Below are 9,294 nucleotides of genomic sequence, written 5' to 3'. Positions count from 1 at the left end.
TCCAAGGGAAAGCAAAGTGAGAAAATGGGAGGCTATTTGATGTCTAGGCTTGCAGGCAGACTTGATTCCAGAATGGGATAATTCATCTTTCTAACCTTTTGAAATTGCTGTAATATTTGTGTACAGATGAGAAAAATGTATAATTCTTACATCTGTGAGGTAAAAGATGATAGCAATATGCAAATGTGAACTCTTTCATAGAATGGTGTAACTGCTGTCATCTATTGTCTGAGTAATAAAGCAGATAAAATAATGAGCCTCAGTCTTGAGAATGGGTGGTGAGTAGTTATGATGGACCTCTCTACTGAAGAAGCTAAAACATACATTAGGATTGAGGTGGTTTCTGGATTTCTTTTTGATCGTTAATATGGCACCCAGTTTTTTTCTGCATTTTTTTATGTTTAGACCACAAGTTAGATGAGTTAGATTTGCTTTTTACTGGCTCTCTGCAAAAACACAAACAAAACAAAAAAACAAACCCCCAAACTTTGCAGTGGGGAAAAGTGCAGTCTGAATAGGCAAAGGAGTTTAGAAGAAGAATGGACTTCTGAATTATGTATTTTACATGAAATTCATGCCACTTACTGTTTTGCTTCTTCAGAACACTTTTAAAACTTACATAAATTGGCCAACAGGTGGAAAATTTTTTCCCCCTTTTCTATCTGCACAGAAAAAAAATTTTCTCCATGTTCTTTGCTTATCTTTGCCAATGTTTTTTTTTTTCTTTTTCTCCCTACTCTCCCTCCATTTTATGCCAAAGTGATGTTTCCCCCCTCCCCCCCCCCAAATGAAATTCTCACTTAAAACTAACTAACTAGATAGTGTCAGATTTTTTTCCTAGTGTTGGGCCAAGTACTTTCATAAGTCATAGTAGTGAGTGGGTGCTATTTGAGTCTTACTTATACAGCCCAGTGACCTCTAGAATGTTACAGCAGTATGAACTTGGTCTTTTGGCTGTGCTAGTTTATTTTTTGACTTTCCATTATGAAAACATGGTAGTAGATTTATGCTGTCCTTGTCACTGTCAGAAGATATTTATTTGCCAGTACATACATCCTACTGCCAGTTAAATTGTTTGGTTTGCTGGAGTATTTAGAGATCAAAACAAAGGATTTTGAAATTTGTCCATCATGAGTAGCAGGTTAGCTTTTCTTCAAAATGGCACTTTCTTTGCTTACTCTTTCTTGGTATAATCATAACTCTTATACTTGGCTATTTTGCAGCATTCATTTTTCTAATTGAATTCTAGGCTTTGTGATTCTAATAGCTTTATATTATTTTTGGCTTGAACTGTAATATTAAGAGTCAGCTGCTTGTTGTTTTGACAAGTTTATATATTAAAGCTTAGGAAAAAGACTGAAAAAAATCTAGCAGCTTCATTTGGGGTATGTAATCAATGGTTGCCTATGAAAACTGATGTTATGAAATCCCATAAGGATATGATCACATTCCATCAAATCTCCTTGGCTTGTGACCAAAGAGAAACATGAAGGTGTATGAGTATTAATTAAGCATAGTTAATGCTTCTTGTTTCCAGAAAATTTATAAAAATAGCCAGGTATAATAACAATAAATTAATTTATCTTAGGAGGATATCCGGATTTTGACATGCCAGTATATGATTGTGAATTCTTGCCCTCCTGAAAAATGAAGGTTGTTTTGAAGACAGCCCTTCAGAAGGATTCTCCTATTTATGCTATGTGAATGCCTGTGTTATATTTAGGCACTGAAAATGCTTCTGGACTGAGTGTCCTGTATTCTGCAGTGGGGGAGTGGCTGGGGAAGATACGAGCTGTTCTGTCTTTGTCAAGGATTCTTAAACCTCTTTTCCAGTGATCCTGTTCCCTCTCAGAGAGTCATGGCTGAACTGTGCTGCCTCCAGTCACCCTCCCACAAGAGCAGGTTGTAAACCTTCCTTATGCTGAAGTGCAGGGCTGTGGTTTGTACTGCAACCACAGATTTTATTTAGCTGAAAGGGAACACCTAATTTCTGTCACAATTGGGCTGGTTACCTTCCAAACCAAAGCAAGGCAGCATCACCTCTTCAGGATGTCTATCTACTGTTTGACGGGCTTGATTTCATATTTTTTTACCTTCTTGACTAGATTCAGTATGAAGTTGGAAATGGAGAATTAAAGATCTCGAGTCATTATAGTCTATCACTATAAAGAGGAAAGAGAGCTGGAGCTATCTCGGAATCACACTTCACAATGATAGACAATAAATTGTTCAGTTTCTCATTCCTTACTCTGCATAATCTTTGTAATGGCTTTATCTGTCACTTCATCCCTGGCATTCGTGCTGTAAATAATTACCTTGTGGCCCTTTGGTCCTTAGTAAATCTTTCAAAAGCACAGCTAATCATTTTATTAAAAAAGCAGGCCAGTTAATTCTTGGGAAGTTTGTCCCAGAATTTTGCATCTGCAAATGGGAACACTGAACTTTAGCAGCAATAAATAAATAGCTTGGGTGGAATTGCAGAGCTGCAGCCACTCGGTGGGGAGCATTTCCCTTTCCCTTCCCGCTGACACTGGTGTCTCGTGTGGAGTAGATGTTGCTGTGAGACAGCATCAGGCATGGTTTGGTCTGCTCCATTTTTTGTCATCACATGCACCAACTTGCTATTCCATGGTTATAGGAATTTGTGTTAGCATGGGCTTGTCTTCGTGGTAAATTGTTGAATGAAATGCACGCTGGTGTCAAGTCTCTGCTGTGACATCTGCTTTCGTTTCTGTTCAGCCTGTTGCCACTCTGCACTGATTTTAGAAAGGCTGGAGACTTGTCTCACTCCTACACTGTGTTGGTACACCTTGTTTGATTTCCCAAGAGTAGTGATCACACTTAACAGCACTTCAGGAGGCTTGAGTGTCTTCACAACTGCCAAGGACAGATTTTACTGGCTTTTGGTAAAGGCAATCACTACATTCACACAGCGCTACCTACTTCACAACAGAACTAGGAATGAAGAAATTTAATTTCCTTTTTCTTCAAAGTGGATGGGAATATAAGGTTTCTTGCTATCCCTCTTGGAGTTTGTGGGCTTGCTGTGCTAAATAATTTAGCTCCTTTAAGACATGAGTGCAATCTGTAGTCCATGTCCACATTAAGCCACAGAGGAATGTTAATATCAGGCTTCAAGTCAGAAAAATGAAATGCTTCCAACTTGCTAAGCAGAGACAGGATTACAGGGAGGGCTGTACCATATGGGCTTTCTCCACTTTTTAATTTTGTTCCTTGTCTCTTCTCTTGCTTTTCTCTGTGTTGCAGTTAAACTGAGTGTAAGTCTTAGGGATACCTTGCACCTTAGACTTCTGTGAGTCCAATTACATGATAACAAATAAGTTGACCTGATGCATACAGACAGACTGTTTAATTATTATTTATTTTACTCCACCTTCTTCTCTTTTGGTGTTTAGGTTTTGCACTTAGAAGAAAATAAACTTACATAACCTATATATAGTATTTTTCTTTGCTTGCAGAACTTCAATGGCCACTGCAGTGGATGCAGTGGATCAAAGGCCTGTTTGTGCCACTTTGATACTAACATACAATAAATACACCTACCTGTGGTTTTATAGAAGGTGTTTTGATTTTGTGCAAGTTGTGCTTAGATCCAGGCTATTTTAATAAATTGTGCAATTTAAATTTAGAGTAACCTTACTGCTTTTCATTTGAGAACTAAAAGTCAGACTAGCTCCTGTTTTTCAAAGCTGAGTTGCTTGTAAAGAACAGAAAAACAAGAAATTGTTAATGTTCTGTTTTGATGGGTTCTGTCTCTCTCCATTGTAATATACAAAGTCTTTATTTTAATATACGAAGTCTACTACAGGAGCTACAGAGGACCACAAGCTTGCAAGTCAATTTTGACCTTTATTGCTCCACTTGCATGCTAAAATGTTAATGTTAAGATGGATTAATCTGAGCAAGAGATGGAGATGGTTTATTTTAAAGAAGAATTTCTTCTCAGCTCATGACAAAGTAAAATTGACTGCAACACAATTTTTCACTCTGAAGTGCTACAAAGCAACTACTCTTTCTAATGAGGGGGTTAACAAGAATCAGGCTAAAATCTCATTAAAAGCTGATAACCTCAGATATGATTCCAAATAAAGCTATCACTGTATGTTAAAGGTTGAGTATTTTGTGCAGACTTGTGGTGAAAGGTTGTAAAGTGGTTATCAAAGTACTGTTTGGAAAGGTGAAAAAAGAATGGCATGCCAGTTTTCAGAATGTATTACAGTGGGTTTGTGTATAAAGCTGCAGCATGTATTTTGCCCTCCAAAACTAATGCAGTTCTACTAGCCTTCAGTGCAAAACTGTTCTCTTTATGAATTAATGACAAATAATATATTAGAAGAAGTAAGCAGCCAGCCTAAACCCATCTATTATAGCACTGCTGCAATCAAAAAAGGAAAATTTTGCTTTTCTATAATGAAAGAATATGGGGTTGGTACAGTTGGTTGATACAATTCAGTTGGTGCAATTTCTGCAGCTTTCAATGTAATTAGCAACACTTTTTGGAATACTATGGAAGTTTATCTCCTGATTTCTCCCTCAAGCTCATTTGAAACCTTTTGAAAAATATAGCGGTGCTGAAGGATTAATGTTGATGGCTGAAGCACTGTTTGAGGTATAAAAGTTTTTCTGTTAAAAACCATTAGAAAATAAAAATACATTTGTCATAATATCTCAGTTGCTATGTGCTATCCAGCACTGTGATTCCCAGGTAATTGTTTTCATATCTTGTTTATCGATGTGATTTGCCACAGAGATGAAGGAAAAATGCAGAGGGCTGCTCACAGAGAGGGGTTCTTTTGTAGCCTTGTAATTCTGAGACACCGGTCAAAGAAGTCAGTCACTTCAAAGAAGGTTCCCCCCTAGCCTCCCCCTTTTTAGCCATAAATCTTACTTCTAAGTATTTTGACTGTTTCAGTCTAGTGTTTAAGCCCACACAGTGGGCACTGGAAAATAATCCTTTAATACAGAAAGAAAAGTGCCATTAGCTCATTTCCGGCAGCTATTCTGTATTTCGGATGAGGTGTTGTGCTGTCGAAACAAATGCAGTTATTCACCGGCTGTGGCTGTGTGATTTACATCAAGGCCTATATTCAGTAAAGATAACAGATTTGCTTTCTTCATGCATGTGCCCACAATATAATCCTCCTTTGATACAGCTTGAAGGAATTTTTTCAGCATTTTGTAGCATTGATGTTTTAATGCATTAAGTGGTGGAGAGGCTTTTTTCCATGCAAGTTCAAAAGTTCATGTTATGATCTTGTGTGAAGTATCTACTTGTGTAACTAAATGTGCCTGGTTGTGGTTTGGGATTGACAGTCTGCATGCTTTTTTAACTTTGTTTTTCTTTTCTCTCTTCCCCCTCTTCTCTTTTTTCTTCACTCCATCATGCTTAGCTCTCATTGCTTTCCTGCAGCCCCTTTTCCCCCATTACATTATCTCTGGTCATTACCTAATATGTGAATGGGACTAATTGAGCCTCTCTAGGATTGTTCTAAACTTCAAGAAACTGAGCTAAGTTTTATTCTTACTTCAAGTCTGCAAGCATGGGTCTTGCTTCACTTGGTGCCAGTCTCGTTACTGGCATCAGTGGGAGCAGGACTGGATTTTGTTCCTATAAGGAGAAGGACAGAATGGCAGTTCAGAGTTTATGCCACCACGTTGTTAACATTTGAGATGTTGCAAATTCAGTGCTTCTTGTTGATCTTTCCCCTCTCCCCCAGCTGTACTTATTAAGAAAACATTTTCTTTCCTGGTGGGCCAAGGAATCCACATATGTTGCAACCTCCTTATGTGAAACAAATACCTTTCTGACTTTTGGAGGAGTTGGAGGTAATGTGATAAATTTTGGAAATCTGTAGTTATAACCCAGGTTTTCCCAGTTTCTGATTATTTGAAAGGCTTTACAATCTTCCATGTATAGTTAGATATATATTTTAACAAATGAAGAAGAAGGGAAGGTACACAAGCATAACCACTAAGCAGAAATTGTAAAAATTCCCTTGTACAAGCCATTTTAAAATCAGAAGAAAGGCAGGAGCAGAAATATCACACCCTAATTAAATGCATAAAACTGTATTTTGCTACAGTAACACACCTTCCCAGCAGGATCTCAGCTGAGAGCAGCATCGTGTGAGTCCAGGTAGGCAGCTTCCAGTTTCCATCTGATACCAGAGCTGTGTAATGAGCCAATCTTTCAGTCTCATGAGCAGAGTAGCTATTTGCTTCCTCAGCTCCAAGTGCTCTCTTGTAACTGCTCCATTGCAAAATCCCAGTACGGAAGAAGAATTGCAGCCACCTCTTGAGGACAGGTATTTTTTCATTAAAGCAGGATAGATGATGTTTGATCTTTTGTGTCTTTCTTTTTAATAAAGTTTTTATTGCATTATTTCATGTTATACACTAGCTGGCACCAGTATGTGCTGGTGGACATTTAACTAGTGAGAATGCTCTGGGGTATATAATTTTACCCCCATCTTATCCTTGGATCTGTTGGAGCTATTGATTCTGCTCTTCATGTTATCCTTTGTTTAGAACTTCTTAGTTTTACTAATGTCTTTCTTTGTAATATGAGAGAATAATGAAACACGCTGTAAGAAGGTTTTCTGTGGTTTTTACTAAGCGTATCATTCATTGTTTTTATAATGTTTTTGCATGCCCATCAATCACATTTAGCAGGAAATGTAACCTCCTAAAAATCACTGTAGCTCTCACAAGTCTGAAGGAGTTGAAAACCTTTAAAAAGCTAACTAACTAGAGGAGAAATAAATAGCACCAATACTATGTTCCTACTGATTGTAGCCAGCAGGGTAAAATAGGGACAAAAGGTGAAGAATCCTGTCAAATATTCTCTGATGTTTTTAAGTCACTTGATTATAATGGATTTTAAATAGTTGACCCTTACAATAATGGTTAGGCTTTTCTGATCTTTGATTCCTAGGAAGTGTTCAGTGAAAATTTAGGCTGCAGGACCTTGTGCCTTTTCTGAAGGGTGGCACTTGGAGACCAGTTGTACCAGGTCTAAAAGAAAGATATGCCAAAATACCAGCATGCTGGTCTTGGTCTTGCTTCTCCTCTTCTGAATGGCTTGACCCATGCAGAAAACATAATACATAGAGATGTTGCAGTATTAACTCCTCTTATAGACATTCAGTTACAGAATGCTGTATTTTGGAGGGGGAGGGGGGGAGCAAAAAAAAAAAATAGTGCAATTTGAATCAATTGTTTATTTCAGATAAAGCAATTTTGGTTCCAACATAGCTTTGTAATACAGGAATAATGGGGATGTGTTCTGGGGAATTCCTTTGCTTCCTGGGACCAGGAGCCTTCCCTGGGCTGTGATTTCACAAACTGCTCTCCAGACCTGACCAACTGCTGTCAGTTAAGGCAGAATTGCTCTTATTTTTCCTTTTCTGTGCTGTGTGGTTCTTTTTTTTCCCTCTGCCAGATGAGCTATTCACTCTGGGCTCTACTGTGAGCTTTCTAAACTCCCTAACCAAGCTGAAAAGGATCATATTCTCTTGTGAAGTTAGGGAGGTGAAGTGTCTAAACCAGGAGGAAGCTCCAGAAGATTTTCAGAGTTGGCACAAGACAAGTTGTAATGTGCTCTGGAATTAAGGGAGGGAGAAGTGATCAGGACCTCTCTCCATTCCTGGCAGAAACGAGCTCTTAAATGAGATTGCCTCAGGTACAAAACTGCATCCTTGGACAGGTGCCATCCTGGCTCTTGGCTCTGTCTAATTTGAGGTCTTGCAATAACCCAGCCAAGGTGTGAGAGGGTTGTAAATGGTTAACTGCTGTACCCTGCAGACCTAAACCCTGCCATGACAGAGAGGTGGAGCTGCTGCAGCTACCTGGCCTAGTCAGGCAGCATTTCCTATTTGGAAGGGAAAAGTACTGGAATCTAGCATTTTGATTTGGTAGTTTGTTTGTTTGTTGCTTTGTTTTGTTTGTTTTTTTAACTTTCGAAAACAAAGTTCTACAAGGGGAGTGGTAACTCTGCCTTCATTACTGGTATGATGTGGGTTAAAATTGATCACAATGGCAATGGAAGTGTCAGGTAGGTATGTCACTTTATGCAGATGTGACTCCTAACTTGAATGCTTGGACTGCCTCAGAAAGAGCCCTCCATCAGCAGTTGCCTTAGAGAGACCTGTTGAATTGCTGTGGGTATTCTGCAGTGATAAGTAAGGGAGTAGTGGATAAGGTGCTAATTTGCAGTTTGGGAAGTTCACATCCTGTCTGCGATGGAAACTTTGTTGGACAGAGACTTACTAGAATCTGTAGAAATACTTGGTACGTGTGGGCCTTGTCACGGAAGAGGACTGAGGTGCTGCCTGACAGATTTGTATCCACAAAACTGCATAGTTCTGTGGATGCACAACAAAGGTGTGTTTACACTGAAAGTGTGATACTTGCAGGGGAGACAAGGAGGGAATAACAAGTGGTGCATGTATTAATCTCTGTGTGCTTCAGAATTATTATGTATTCTTTTAGGAACTGCCACAAAAGAGAGGAAGGAACAGAATTCTAAGTAGTTTGAATTGAAGTTGTTATTTTGACTTTATTTAAACCTCCCTAGATGTTTTATTTGGACTACTGAAACCAGAAGCTGACCCAAGTTGGATACAGTGAAAACACACAACAATGTTAGGTCAAAAAAAGATTTGTTACAGCAGAGGTGGATCTGATGGAGAACACTAGTTCTGAAAAGGGAAAGCTGTGATTGGATTGTAGAATCCAAGTAGAAATGCTAACCAAGATGGTTTTTTCATCTTTAGCCACTGAATATTGTTGTCTGGTGACTCACAACAGTTGTAGTAATAGTAGCAGTTGTCTTCTGAGTTCAGTGTCCTAGAGAAGCCTTGGCATCTGTTCACACAGGTATGGGATCTCTAAATGGTTACTGATTCTAAAAGTTCTGTGTAGAATATTAGTTATAAAAATGAAATGAAATTATAATTTGAGTCCTTTTCCAGAATGTAGAGGTGAGAGTGTTAATAATTTTATTACTGTTTGGATTAGGGAAATATTTAAATTCCTGCCTGCAAGAATTTTTAAGGAGATTTAAATGCCTGCGGATGAAGCCTGTGTCTCACCAGGGTCTGTATAAACAAGTAGTTGAAGACAGTGGCCTTGTGACAGAAGACTTGTTATTATATAAAGATTAAAAACCCCTTTCATCTGCCCAGAGATGAATTCAACCCCTGAAAGGCTTTGTGGGCCTTCCACCCATAACTGGATGGGATACAGACACCTCGCTAGGTGCAGAAATGTTCC

The sequence above is a fragment of the Cinclus cinclus genome, chromosome 3 (assembly GCF_963662255.1).
Source record: "Cinclus cinclus chromosome 3, bCinCin1.1, whole genome shotgun sequence".
Taxonomy (NCBI): domain Eukaryota; kingdom Metazoa; phylum Chordata; class Aves; order Passeriformes; family Cinclidae; genus Cinclus; species Cinclus cinclus.
The sequence above is the reverse complement of the archived record's forward strand: the minus strand, read 5'-3'. Positions refer to the sequence as shown.